The sequence below is a fragment of the Talpa occidentalis genome, unplaced genomic scaffold (genome assembly GCF_014898055.3).
Source record: "Talpa occidentalis isolate TD23 unplaced genomic scaffold, MPIMG_talOcc4v2.1 talOcc4.8, whole genome shotgun sequence".
Taxonomy (NCBI): Eukaryota; Metazoa; Chordata; class Mammalia; order Eulipotyphla; family Talpidae; genus Talpa; species Talpa occidentalis.
Window position 1 is genome coordinate 67,635,314 of NW_023605194.1, and position 15,118 is coordinate 67,650,431.

At 45.5% G+C, this 15,118-nt stretch overlaps 1 long non-coding RNA gene across 2 annotated transcripts in view; it reads right to left on the reverse strand.

The window, feature by feature from the left end:
- Positions 1-15,081, reverse strand: part of LOC119234307 (uncharacterized) — a 28,402-nt gene extending 13,321 nt beyond the window's left edge. For both annotated transcript variants that reach the window (XR_008549998.1, XR_005122582.2), the window contains exons 1-2: positions 14,819-15,081; positions 14,150-14,292 (exon numbers count right to left, since the gene is read on the reverse strand). This is a non-coding gene — a long non-coding RNA (uncharacterized LOC119234307). The remainder of the gene's footprint in view (positions 1-14,149; positions 14,293-14,818) is intronic.
- Positions 15,082-15,118: the final 37 nt, after the last annotated feature.

The following is a 15,118-nucleotide window of genomic DNA, read 5'->3' on the forward strand; positions in this document are numbered from 1 at the left end:
CCCATCTTCATGAGACAGCCTAGGTAAAAGAAATTGCGAGCTGGGGCCTCGCTGGTGGTACAGAGGGATAAGATGCAGCACTACGAATCTATCAGCAGCCACTGAAGAATGAGTTCGATCCCCGGCCAGGGAGCTACCCACATGGCACAGCAGACCTCTCCTGTCTTGCCTGCTGCTCCCCTCAGCAGTGTATTTCAGTCAGTCTGCTTGTTCTGTTCCCCACTTCATCTCTGGTGAATCCTCTCACCCCCACACCTCTGGCCTGTACCCCAGTTCTTGTATGCATAAATAAATAAAACTTAAAAAAAAAAAAAGAAACTGCAAGCCGGTAGGATGAGTTGCCTCAGGTCTGTTAGAACAGGTGAACTAAATCATGAGTAACCAGATGACGGATGCGGGGCAAGATGGCTGGTATGCCTCAGCCCACCATAAGCAGTTGTTCCTCCCCACTCCCAGCAAGGCCAGCTCCTTGTTTTGGCCATGGCTCTCCAGGACACACAGGCCCATGACCCTGTTCTGACCTGAGTGCAGGTTGGTTTGGCCGTTCCTGCCTTTTATATCTGGCATTAGTATTCTAAATGGACCAATCAGGTGTGAGCTAAATGGACCAATTAGATTCAAGTTCAGTTCATTAGTTGGTTACTCAGATAAAAAATGGAAAATGAGCTGATTGGTAGTAAATGATCCAGTCAGATGCTTATGATTGAAAACAGTCTGATCAGGTCTGTTTGAAGGGTAGGAGACCCTGAAAAAATATAAGGCACAGCAAGAGCCAACTTGATTCATTCTGCTCCCTGTCTTCAAAGACCTTTGAAGAAGAATTCTGCTCCTGGCCTCCAAAGAAGGATTCAACAGATGGCTTTTTTTTTTTTTTTTTTGTGGGACCCTCACCAGTGGCCGGGGATCGAACTGGCGCTGCAGAGGTTGTGGGCAGCCTCGGAACCCAGCGCTCAACCACTGCGCCACCAGGGGAGGCCCTCAGCAGATGGCTTTAATGGGATTCACCAGCCCTCTATAGACTTCCATAGACCTGCAGACCTCCGTAAACCTGCACAGAGGTTCAGCTAATTTGCCTCTGACATCACCAGCAAGGAGCACCATCAGGCTCAGCCCAGAGTCTCAGAGAGGTGAACACAGCCTCTGGTTCTCTGGCACCACCTCCTGGTGCAGTTGAGTCCATGGCTATCTGGTTGTGCATTTGGCCCAGCCTTCAGGCTGCTGTTGTGGGCTGCTGCAGTCACCTCATCTTCCACAAATGGCCTTTGTTTGGGATTTCTGGACACTGTGAACACTATCTGGGGTAAGACAGCCTGCCACTTGTGGCTTTAAAAACTCTTTCCTTTCCCCTAATCTCCTGCTTATTAAATAAACCCTGTTGCTATTGGAACCCTAAGCCTTAGTGGTCTTGCAATTGTGTGCGTGGATGAGAACCCACTGACAGTGATTTGTCCTTGAACCTTGTGCTCTGTCCTTGGACCCTGTTTTAAGTATTCTTTTAGCACTATTTCACATGGACTGGTGAGCCTATCCAGATAGTTTGACCCACTATGAGACACCATGCTACACAAAGCAATAGATCTTGACTAATGTTTATATCACAATTTCTTAGAGAGAATGGGTGGAGAGCCCACATGCCCAGTTGGTATATAACTCATTTGTACATTCTAATGTGTAGCCCAGTCCAAAACAAGCTATGATGCTGCTCCTCTCCTCCTTACCTCGTGGATTGACCCTTTAAATATCTCTTCCTAACTCCTGGGAAGCCTGGGGAGCCAGGCTATATTTTCCTTTCTTATACTGGCTCCCTCATCCATGAGTCTCTAAAAAAGCCTTGCCCAGTTCAAGTACAACTAGCACTCTCTGGTGGATTCTTTTCCTAGAGGCCAAAGGACCCACTCTATGGGGTCAAGGCCCTGTAACAAAACTACTAATCTACTTTCTGTCTTTATAGATTTGCCTATTCAGCACACCTCATATCAATAGAATCCTATAACTAGTTCATTTCAAGGTGACTGAGTGTAAATGAGGGCAGAGAACATGATACCTCCCCCTTTTATGGAGATGCCTCTGTTACACTTATTTATGGTCAAATAATATTCCACTATGTGAGTACACCACAATTTGCTTCTCCACTCATCTGTTGATGGGCAACTGGGTTGCTTCCATCTTTTGACTCTTGTGAAAAGTGATGCTATGAGCCTTGATCACTTGCCAATGTCCCCAGTAGCTGCTTGCCCTGGGTTGGGGAATGGCACTTGCTCTGCTAAAGGTGGAAATTGACTAAAATAGAAATTAACCAGCCTCTATCATCAAACTGTTCCATGAAGCTCTAAGTGGCCTTCTTCCAGAGTTCTGATATAGTTGCTTAGGATAGTTCTTGTTAGTTCAATTGCTGTTTGGTGGACGTATGGATTCCTGGAGTTTCCTATTCTACTATCTGCACTAATGTCACCTTTGACCCCTTTGCTTTTAAGTCACAGGTTACAGAGTGGTGCTTTATTATGAGAGGTGAGGAACCAAGTACTCCCCTCCCATCCATATGAGGCAAGTTTGAGTGTACTGTGGGACTGTCCCAGGTGGCTGGGGTGCTAGTACCACTTACAGGGCAGGGTAGGGGTACCCTGAAACCCATGCATACTCTGAATGGGTTCTGCCATATGCTACATCAAGACAAAACATACTCCAATGTGTTAGACCTACAACAAGAAATAGCTTTAATACAATTAGTGTGGGGAGCAACATGGCGGCGAGGAGACGCTGCGAGTAAGATCTCCCATTAAAAAAAGTTAATAGGGAGGAAAAGCGGCAGGTCCCAGTGAGAACTGGGACACGGAAGATAAACGGGTGACTCCAGCAAACTGCCCGAAGAAGAAAGTGGCCATAAAAGAGGACCAGAAGGGAGGGAAGCGCAGAACCCTGCTCCCCTCCCCCGCCCACAGAGGCGGCACTCTCCGACCTGCAGAGAGGGAGAAAAACAACAAACCAAAACAACCAACAAGAACAAACGACGCAGCAAGCGGGACCGTGAGTGGAAAGGAACTATTGCAGCCACCACACCCCGTGAACGGGAGCTGAGGCGAACCCTGCAGGATTCGCCGCGGCGGTGAGCGAACGGCTCCGGGCGCCATTAGAGAAGAACAAAGACCCCGGGAGACGCGCACACAGCCCGGGCTGCCGGTAAGCTGGCGCGGAAACGCGGCGCGCTCGGGGTGCTTGAAAAGCAAGTGCAGACCTGGATCGCGGCTGCCCAGGTCCCCGCGCCTGCGACCTAGGCTTGCGGGGAGACGCGCGGAGGTCCTCACTGAGGTGAAGGTCCCTCCCTGAGTGAGCAGGAACCAGGCACCCGGGCACGGGAGCAGTGCAAAAGGCGCCATTCCTGCGCCACTGAACTGGGCTACAGCCCGCGTCCTGGAACTGAGGGCTTTGAACTGAGACCCAGGGCACGAAAATTCGGGGCGTGGGTTCTCCACGACGGTGGGGCACAAGGCAGACACAGCACCCCAAAGCTGTTGAGGTGTACCCTACCATTCCCGCTCTGTTCCCTGTCCCACGGGGTGGGGGGGACGAAAAACAGCCCCCCAAGAACAATAGGAGAGATCTCTGGCGCCACCTAGTGACCAGGAAAAAAAAAGTCACTAACACCCCATAGAACAGGAAATTTCTAAAGACTGCTTGAAAAGGGCAGAAGGCTTCTGCAGTGGCCAGCCGGGAAGTTATTCCACGCCAGGCCCCTTCCGACCAGCAGTCTGAGCCCACAGAGGGAGCAGGCACCCACGTCCGGGGCAGACCGGGGGCGCAGAAGAGTGTGCCTGAAACCGGAGGCGCAGGGACTGCATCCCGCTTCGCCATTTGAGAACAGGGACATTTCTTCAGTAAAAACTGCCTAAAACCAGCAGAAAGCTCCCCAGAAGGCAGAGATGGCTCCTGGAAGAGCCAGAGGGGAGCGGAGAAGTTCACCCAAGATGCCAGTCAGTCCGAGCATCACAGTGTCCCAACGCATACGACAAATTAGAAAACAGACAGTAGGGAGTAGAAGAACCACACGCAACCTAACAACTCCTCAGGAAAGAAGCACACCACAAAAAGAAAACCACTCCCCAGATTGCAACGACAGCAACTTGGAAGAACTTCTGAGCCTTCCAGAAAGAGAATTTAAAATTGCCATGATTAAAAAAGTGATAGATCAGAAGAAGGAAATTGAGTCCCTAAAGAGGGAAAACAATGGTCAGAAGAATGAAATTGAGTCCCTAAAGAGGGAAGTAAAAGAAATGCAGGAGATCAAAGAATTAATGGAGGAACTAAAGAACTCCGGGAAAAGCAAGGAAAGCAGAATAGATGAAATGGAAGAACGAATAAGTTCTCTTGAAGACACAGAAATAAAAAGAACCAAAACAGAAAAGGAAAGAGAAGTACGAAGGAAAAAGAATGAAGAAAGACTTCGAGAACTATCTGACTCCATGAGGAAAGGAAATATAAGAGTTATAGGAATTCCAGAAGGAGAGGAGAGAGATGTAGGAACAGAGAAAATATTCCAGGAGATAATTGAAGAGAACTTCCCAAATGCGAAGAAGGAGCTGAAAATTGATATACAAGAAGCAAGAAGAACACCAAACTTCCACGACGAAAGGAAAAACACAGCAAGACACATAATAGTAAAGCTCCCAAGAATCCAGGACAAGGAAAAAATAATGAAGCTGACAAGAGGGAAGAAACAGATAACATTCAAAGGAAAACCAATCAGGCTGACATCAGACTTCTCTGAAGAAACACTACGGGCAAGGAGAGAGTGGAGGGACATAGTCAACAGACTCCAAGAAAACAGATGCCAACCAAGAATACTCTATCCCGCAAAGCTCTCTTTCCTCCATGAAGAAAGACTATGGACCTTCCCAGACAAAGAGAAACTCCGGAATTTCATTACGAATAAACCCCCACTCCAAAAAATACTACAAGGAATCCTAAAGCCAGAACCTCAGAGGGACGAATAACAATGAAAGAAGACCAAAAAAAAAAAGTTATTAAAAGAATAAATAAAATCAAAGGAAAGACAAACATAATGGCAAATACAGATGCTAACATATCAATATTAACTCTAAATGTAAATGGACTAAACTCTTCAATAAAAAGACACAGAGTTGCAGCCTGGATTAAGAAACAAAACCCAACCTTTTGCTGTCTCCAGGAAACACATTTAGCTACAAAAGATAAAAATAGGCTCAAAGTCAAAGGATGGAAAACAATCCTACAAGCAAATGGGCCAAAAAAGAAAGCAGGAACAGCTATACTTATATCAGATAAAACAGACTTCAAACTCAAAAAAATAAAAAGAGACCCCAATGGTCACTACATTATGATTAAGGGGACAATACTTCAAGAAGAAATAACACTCATTAACATATACTCACCAAACGAAAGAGCACCAAAATATATCAGACAACTGTTGTCCTCTCTGAAAACAGACATCAGAGAAAACACATACATAGTGGGAGACTTCAACACACCACTATCAACAATGGATAGATCAACAAGACAAAAAATAAGTAAAGAAACTAAAGCTCTAAATAAGGACCTAGAGCATTTGGGCTTAACAGACATCTATAGAACACTAAACCCAAAAAAAACGGAGTACACATTTTTCTTAAGCGCACACGGATCATTCTCCAGGATCAATCACATACTGGGGCACAAGACAAACATCAACAGATACACCAAGATTGAAATCATACCAACCATCTTTTCTGACCACGAAGGCATCAAACTAGAAATAAATCATAAAAAGAAGGCAAGGAACTATCCTACCTCATGGAGATTAAAAGCCACACTACTGGAAGACCACTGGACTAATGAGGAGATCAAAGAAGAAATTAAAAAATTCTTTGAATTGAATGACAAGGAGGACACCAATATTCTAAATGTATGGGATGCAGCAAAAGCAGTAATAAGAGGAAAATATATAGCAATAGAAGCTCACATCAAAAAACAAGAAAGAACTCAAAGAAACAACCTAATCTCGAAGCTCAAAGATCTAGAAAAAGAACAACAAAAAAACCCCAAATGCAGTAGAAGAAAAGAAATAATAAAAACCAAAGCAGAAATAAATGAAATTGAAACTAAAAAAACAATCCAAAAGATCAATGAAACCAAGAGCTGGTTCTTTGAAAAAATAAATAAAATAGACAAACCCCTAGCCAGGCTCACAAAGGAAAAAAGGGAGAAAGCACAAATACACAGGATCATAAATGAAAGAGGAGAAATCACAACGGACACAGCAGAAATCAAAAGAATAATCAGTAACTACTATGAACAGTTATATGGAAACAAGTTCAACAATCTAGAGGAGATGGACAAATTCCTACAACTCTACAATCACCCAAAGCTAGATAAAGAAGAAATAGAACACCTAAACAGACCAATTACAAGCAGCGAAATTGAAATGGTAATCAAAAACCTCCCCAAAAACAAAAGCCCAGGACCTGATGGATTTACAAATGAATTCTACCAAACATTCAGAGACGAATTAGTGCCTATCCTTCACAAACTCTTCCAAAAAATTGAGAAGGAAGGGACAATACCAAACACGTTCTATGAAGCCAATATTACACTAATACCAAAACCGAATAAGGACAACACAAAAAAGGAAAACTATAGGCCAATCTCCCTAATGAACACTGATGCAAAAATCCTCAATAAAATTTTAGCTATCAGAATCCAACAATGTATCCATAAGATAATTCACCACGACCAAGTGGGATTCATTCCAGGGGCACAAGGATGGTTTAACATCCGAAAATCAATCAACGTTATCCAACACATCAACAAAAAGAAATATAAAAACCATATGATAATATCAATAGATGCTGAGAAAGCTTTCGACAAAGTGCAACACCCATTCATGATAAAAGCCCTTGAAATTCTTGGGATACAAGGAACATACCTCAACATCATAAAGGCCATCTATGACAAGCCAACAGCCAGTATCATTCTCAATGGTGAAAAGCTGAAAGCAATTCCATTAAGATCTGGAACAAGACAAGGATGTCCACTCTCACCACTGCTTTTCAATATAATACTGGAAGTCCTAGCCAGAGCAATAAGACAAGAGAAAGACATCCAAGGAATCCAAATAGGAAAAGAAGAAGTCAAACTATCACTCTTTGCAGATGATATGATAATATACATAGAGAACCCCAAAATCTCCACAGAAAAACTAATTCAACTCATCAGTCAGTTCAGTAAAGTGGCAGGATACAAAATCAACACGCAAAAGTCAGTAGCCTTCCTATACACAAACAATAAATCTGAAGAAGAAGAAATCAAAAAAACACCCCTTTTATTATTGAAACAAAAAAAATCAAATATTTGGGAATAAATCTAACAAAAGAGGTAAAGGACCTATACAAAGAAAACTATAAAACACTGTTAAAAGAAATAGAAGAAGACACAAAGAAATGGAAAGACATCCCCTGCTCATGGATTGGAAGAATAAACATTATTAAAATGGCCATCCTACCAAAAGCGATATACAGATTCAATGCTATTCCAATCAAAATCTCAATGGCATTCTTCAAAGAAATAGAACAATTATTGATGAAATTCATATGGAATCACCAAAAACCCCGAATAGCCAAAGCTCTACTGAAAAAAAAAGAAGGAAATGGAGGCATCAAACTCCCAGACTTCAAACTCTACTACAAAGCCATAATCATCAAAACTGCATGGTATTGGAACAAGAACAGACATACAGACCAATGGAATCGAATAGAAAATCCAGAAATAAACCCACAGATTTATGGTCAACTAATCTTTGACAAAGGAGCAAAGACTATGCATTGGAGCAAAGAAAGTTTGTTCAATAAATGGTGCTGGGAAAACTGGGTTGCTACATGCAAAAGAATGAAGCTTGACCACTACCTCACACCATACACAAAAATCAACTCAAAATGGATTAAAGAACTAGACATAAGACCTGAAACCATAAAATACATAGAAGGAAATATAGGCGAAACACTACGGGATTTGCACATCAAAGACATCTTTACAGACACATCACCCAAAGCAGTGATAGTGAAGGCAAAGATAAACAGCTGGGACTACATCAAATTAAAGAGCTTCTGCACAGCAAAAGAGACAATAACAAAAACAAAGAGAAACCCCACCAACTGGGAGAACATTTTTGCACCCAACACTAATGATAAAGGACTGATCACAAAAATCTGCAAAGAGCTGATGAGACTCAGCAACAACAAAGAAAATAATCCAGTCAAAAAATGGGCAGAAGAGCTAAAAAGAAACTTCTCTGAAGAGGAAATGCAAATGGCCAACAGACATATGAAAAAATGTTCAACATCACTTGCAATCAGGGAAATGCAAATCAAAACTACCATGAGATACCATCTCACACCAGTGAGAATGGCACATATTAAAAAAACTAGCAACAACAAATGTTGGCGAGGATGTGGAGAAAAAGGAACTCTTCTGCACTGTTGGTGGGAGTGCAAACTGGTCCAACCACTATGGAGAGCTGTGTGGAGATTTCTGGACCTACTAAACATAGAGCTTCCATATGATCCAGCAATTCCACTCCTAGGTATTTACCCAAAGGACACAGAAACATCAATTCCAAAGAGCACCTGCACCCCTATGTTTATAGCAGCACTGTTTACAATAGCTAAGCTTTGGAAACAACCCAAATGCCCAAAAATAGATGACTGGATCAAGAAGATGTGGTACATATATACCATGGAATATTACTCAGCATTCAAAAAAGATAAACACATGCAATTTGCAGCAACATGGATGGCGCTGGAAGGGATCATGCTCAGCGAAATAAGCCAAAAAGAAAAAGAAAAATACCGGATGGTCTCACTCATAGCAGGAATCTAGAAAACTTAAATAAGGGACCAGGAAAATGAATATAAGAAAGTGAAAATCAAAATCAACAAAAAACTATGAACCAGAGACACTTTTTGGGGGGTGGGGGGCGGGAGGGGAAGGATTGGGGTCAGAATGGGGCGTTTGCAATTGTATGGGGGAATATAAAAATAAAATTTAAGATTAAAAAAAAAAATCAAAATAAAAAAAATAAATAGATGGTAAATAAAAAGAAATTTAAGTGCAAAAAAAAATACAATTAGTGTGCAATAAAGAGAAGAGAAAGAAAGAAAAAAAAAGAAGAGAAAGAATATAGTTAAAGTAGTTTCCAATTAAATACCCAAAGTTACCCCTCCCCTCATGGGCAAATTCCTAGCCAAACAGGGTTGTCCCAAAAGCTTGCCACAAATCTAAGGTACCTTCTGGACCACAGAGAAGGGGCAGAAAGGGCCAGGTAAGTCTGGGATGAAAGGAGCAAAATCAAAATACAAGTCAAGGTAAAGGCTGCCATTGTCAACCTCCCCAGGAGTCTCTCACCCACATCACTGTTTTTTTCAAGTGTATCCTTCCATGTCCCCCCAAGCCCCTGGTACAAGTTTGAGTAGCAAGAATAGCTTTTTCACATGTGTTTCTGCTCCATGTGCCTCCTCTGGGTCTTCCTGGTCTCTTTCTTTCCTTCTCCCTGTCTTCTCTACCTTCCCCTCTCTGCTCGCTCTACCCTTCCTTGGGTGGAGCAGGGAACCTGGAACCTCCCCTTTCCCTTGGATTGCCTTATTACACCAGGCTGGTGCCCACCACTGACCACTGCGGGAAAATGCCATGTTGTCTGTGAGCTTTGCCTTGAACTTGTCAGATGTGTTTGGCTTATAGTATGCCTGGTATTTCCAGTGTCAGAGGAGGGGACGGAGGTATCTGGTATTTGTTGCGCTTGTTGGGGGGAGAAGTGCATGGACTGTCAGCCTATAAGTGAACTTGCATTCCAGGCACAAAGTCATTTTGTTGTGTGTGTGATGTAGATGGTTCTTAGCCTTCTCCATTATCAGTGCAGTGAGAGTTGAAACAGGTAGTGGTGCCAAGACAACCCCTTTCCCTGCCTCTGATCTGAGTGCACTAGAGATAGTGGCAGATCAACAGGATTACCCTAAAAATGGGCTAAGCATATTATTGTCAAGTCAGTTCATGTGCCTAATGCCAAATTAGACTAATCACTCAACACTGAGCATTTGAAACAGGGAAACACTTTATTAACCAGAAAATGGAGTCACCTGACGTGATGGGAGCCTAAGCTCAAATTCATCACCCCAAACCAAGAGTCTTCAAGGTTTCATAGGAATGAGTATGTGCTAGGGTAGGGGAAAGGAATTTAACTATTCCAAGAAAGTGTATAAATCTGCAAGGGGTTTAAGGAAGTAGGCATTTTGGCTCAAGTCATTATCTAAGTAACTCCAGAGTTGTTCCTTCCTGTTGATTACTGCAACACAGATTTCCACATTATCATTTCATGATGCAACCTCCTCATGCTTCTAGAAACACAGAGGTTTATGCTAAATAAAATTTTACTTCTAGGAAGGCTAGAGTACTGCTCCTTGATTCCTACTGAGACATGGTCAAACACAGTGCTAGCTCCTGGAGCAGGTTAGGGCTAGAGCTGTCTCTTCCCACTTTCTTCAGTCCTGTGTGTCAGCAGGCAGCACGTCACTGACATATGTCAATGTATATGCACCTGTTTTTTCTGACAGAGGGTGCCTGGGAAGGGCTGAAGATGGGAACCAAGGTCCTATCCTGGAAGGCAGATACTCCACGGAGATGATGGCAATGCAGGCCGGCCTTGGTGTGCCGATCAGAGATGAGAACATAGCCTCAAAGGAGTGACTGCTTGAAAAGCAGGAACCAGTGTACTGAACAAGGGTGGGGTTCAGGGTGATTCAAGGGTCAGGGCAGGGCCTGGAAGATGAATCTTGAACCCACAGTTACTATCCTAGAGCCGGAGGCAAACTTCCCATACCACACATGTTTCTTCCTTCCATAAAGACACATGGAGGAGGCAATGTGGGGCAGGTGGTTGGGACCCTGAAGTCAAGGTATCCAGTGCAAGAAGAGGGAGTTGTGACCAACCTCATACCTACCAAGTTGACCCTGAGAAAATGACACGGGTGACCAGGGAGCAGGAGGAGAAGTGCATTCCCAAGAGCAGCATGCAAATAGTCTGGAGCTGAGAGGAAGGGCCAGAAGAGTGGCCAGCAAAGATAAGAGAGTTATGGTGGGTGTGGGCAGGAGTCTGGCCATCAGGGCAAATGAACCGTGGTGAGCCTTGCCTAGATAGCAGCAGGGAGCCCCTGAAGAGGAGGAAAAACTGGAGCCCTACAGATTTTACAGGACAAGACTGGCATTTTCCCGTTGCCACCTAAGCTGTAGAAGTTGTTGAAAAAATGTGATTATTTTCCCCATTGGTGCCAGAAGTTGCCGCCCGTGGACAGCCCCTCCTCTGGGTACCAGCTTGGTTTTGAGTGCAGAGCCTGAGTGGGAGTTTTCTGCTGGCTGCCCAGAGTGCTGCCTCTAAGCAGCACCCAGGCCACCCTGCAATGTGAAGGCTGTGGAACAGCTTTGGTGCCTGGATTGCACAATGAACCAATGCGATTGGAGCAAAATGAACCAATTGTGTTCATCAGCTCATTATTTAATTGTTCAGCACCAGATGGACTGTGTGGTCTTAAAGTTGTCCAATTGGTCACTTAGAATTAAAAATGGTCCAGTGAGGCAGATATCAACTAGGGTGGGGGACCCTGAAAAATTACATAAGGCAGGACAGCTTGGAACTCTATTCCTGGCTCCCGAAGAAGAAAGAAGACAGAAGCAGCTAGGAGCTGAATTCTGAAGAGAAGTCAAAGAGCTTCACAGTAACTGGGTGGCTGCACCTGCCTCTGGTCCTACCATTGCCACCCCCTGAAAAGATCACCAAAGGTCCCAGGCCTCCTGTCTCAAAGAGCTGTTGTTGTGGGCCAACAACTCACAAAGAGTTGTTATGCTGGTGTTTCTAACAATGCCTCTGGTGATTGGGTGACCAGCACTACTGGCCAGTGTTGCCCAATATTGCTGGGTCACATTTGAGAGCTGCTAACATGGTGTATCTGATCGTCCAGCACTGACTCCTGGTGTTGCTGCCTCTATGGCTGCCTGGTCCAACATGTGGTATTGTCCATCCCAACCTTCAGGCTGTTGCTGTGGACTCCTGTGGCATCCTCTCAGCAGCCCTGGCTGTGAGCATCTCCAGGTGCAGTGAGTTGGATCCTGACCTGTTGCTTGCTAGCAAATCATGAGTTTCAGATCCTTGTTGGTGGCATAGTGCCATCTTTAATGAGTGGCCATTTGTGTAGGACTTCTGGACACTGTGGACAGCCACCTGTGACCTTAGAAAGTCTTTGTTTCCTCATTTGTTAAGTAACCCCACTGTTATTCCCTGAGCTTGAGGGATCTTGCAATTGTGAGCACTGGTGAGAACCCACAGACAGTGACCTGTCCTCTAGCTGGCCACTGTCTTATTGACCTGCTATAGCACCCCCATAGCCCTCTTTCAATGGGAAGATTATTATGAAAGAAAAATGGAGGGAGCTTGTGGCCATGCCAACTGCCCAGTTCTACCTATTCTTGGTGAGCTATGTTTCTGGGCTACTAGAACCCCTGAGTTGCTGCTTCTGGGCCTCAGTTAACCTGCTCTTTGCATTTCTCTCTGTTTCTCTTCAACTCCATCAGGAGGGAGAGGGGTCAGAAAAACCATGACTGTATCAGTAAGTTCCTTGCTCCATGTAAATGAGGGTAATGGTGTCCCACAGGAGATCGTAGTACAATCTGGGGAGGGTGCTACTGGCTGCGGTGGGTAGAGACCAGGGACATTAATAAACATCCTGCAATGCACAGGACTACACAAAGGCCAACAAAATGGAAGAGGTTAGGGCACCCAGAGTCCCAATGTGCATGGAGCATGTGCTGCAAACCAGGTGAATGAGGTAGATGAGGTGGCCCAGGTGGGAGGGGGTGAAGTATAGCTGTCACCCACAGCCAGACCTTGCACCTAGAGGGGAGGGGTAGAAATGTCTGAGGAATTACAGGAGGGACTTATGGGTGAATGATGGGGAGTGGGGGCCATTATGATACAGTCCCAAGAAGTGATATCTGGGTCTGAGCTGCAGAGCCAAAAAGCATCTGAGGCTAATGGTGGGAAGGCTTTTAGGAGTAAAGGAAGGCTTGAGTTAACCTGCCTTAACCCACTGAGGGAGGTGACAAAGCAGGGGGTTTTGTTATCAACTCCAAGGGGTGGCACTGAGAGTGGAGCCTATAAGGGAGACTGAGGGGGAGGAACCATGGTCTGGTTTGGGAGGTGTTGGGTTTGGAGAGTGGGGTCCTTGGGTCAATTCTGGGATAAGTTTCACCAGAGCTCCCCTTTTAGCAGCATGGGGCACCAGCGAGTTTCTCAGGTGAGTTTCTCCACTCGACAGAGGCATTAGGACAGGTTTATTATGAAAAAAAGGGAGAGAAGAATAAAGGACATTTGCATAGACACAAATGGGCAGAAAGAGCTGCCCCTGAAAGTGTCAGGTTTGCTACATGGTCACAGGTTGGCAGCCTTGGAAGGAGAGCTGCCTTTGTTGCTTTGCAAAGGGAGAAGTTCAGTGAAGACCACTGGCATGGTCACAGGTGGGCAAGAGGGCTGCTGCCCTGAAGAGGGAGAAAGATGGTGGCAAGGAGCACCTGCACAGCGCAGGTGGGCAGAAAGGTGCTACCCCACGCCACTGCCAAAATTACACTGATAAAGTCTTCTCTTTGAGAGAGGTTCACTCCTTTGTGGAGTTGTTAAATTTTGTTAACCTAATTACACCTAGGGTGTGACTAGGTTGATTTGCTAGGACCAGTGATTCTTTACAATGGTCCTCTATTTCCATTTCCCACCTCTGGCCTGCAACTGGTGATTCCTTCTATTCCTTCTATAGCACAACTGGCGCCTAAAGAGTTTTCATTTCTATAGCTGATTTAAAGACTATGTTAATCACTCCTACCCCCACTTCTGGCTTTTGGCCTTGTGAGCCAGGTTTCTGGTCTTGTGGTGCCTCCGTTCCAAGTTTTCTACCCTTAACCTCCATCAGTGGCTGTAGGGACTCCAAGGGGAGCCTGGCAGTCCTCTTCACCCGTTGGGTGGTCTGTGGGAATGGGATGACCGGAGTGGAACTGAGGCCCCCTTCCCACAATGGTGCAGCAGGACCCGTAGAGTGGGTGGATGACTTACCAAACACTCCTTCAAAGGAGAGGAGAAGCAGGACTGCTTCAGGCCTTCCTGAATTCTTTGCAGGCCTGGCCTCAGCTGTGAGTCCCTGTGGGTCAAGGACCTTGAGAGGTACCCAGTATGAAGGTATACAACCGCTCCTATAGCTGGAAGATTGGGAAGATGTGAGTTCGGGCTACTTGTCATCATTGAATACCAATAAAGTAGAAACAAGAATTGATTCTTTAAGGTGTGCTTTAATCAGACAGTTGGCAATCTGGAAGATTGGGGGGGTGGTGGTTAACACCCTAAAGAAACTGCCTTAACATTTCATTTCCAGCTGCCTTTTAGTGCGTTGAACAAAGACAGTTCAGCAGTAAGCAGGCCTTCACTGCTGCCAGGAGATTGTGATGTCCAGCCCCGGAGCTCCTTACTACCCTCCTGGACACCTGGCGTCATGCTCGTCCCGCGGTGCTGAGGCTGGTCTGCAATGAGCACTGGCTCCCTGCCCTCCTCCAGATGAGTCCTCGGGCTGGAAAATTCACTCAGGACTGACAGGCCATAAACAACACGATTGTGCAGATTCCTACTATACCATGCATGGTATCTTACCCATCTCCTCCCCTCCCGAACCTTATCACTCTGACCCCCCAAGCCAGGTAAAGACCTGGGATGCCTGGAGAAATCACATACCAGGTAGTAACTGTCCCTGGAGGTGCCTGGACTCAGACAGGGAGGGTGGAGCTGGGGGTAGGCAGCCAAGGAGACAAGGTCTTGCTCAGGACAGTGGCCACCCATTAAGGAGCAGGGGCCAGAAGGGCCGCCTGCCGGCGGGGCTTGCTACAGCTCCACTGTGTCCCGGGCTGGAGCGTCTGGGGAGGAGGGCAGAGCTGGGGAGGGGTGGGCAAGGTGGGAGAAGGGAGAGTGGGGGAAGAGGGGGGAGGAGGGGGAAGAGGGGGGAGGGGAGAAGGGGAAAGGGGGGGAGGGGAGGGA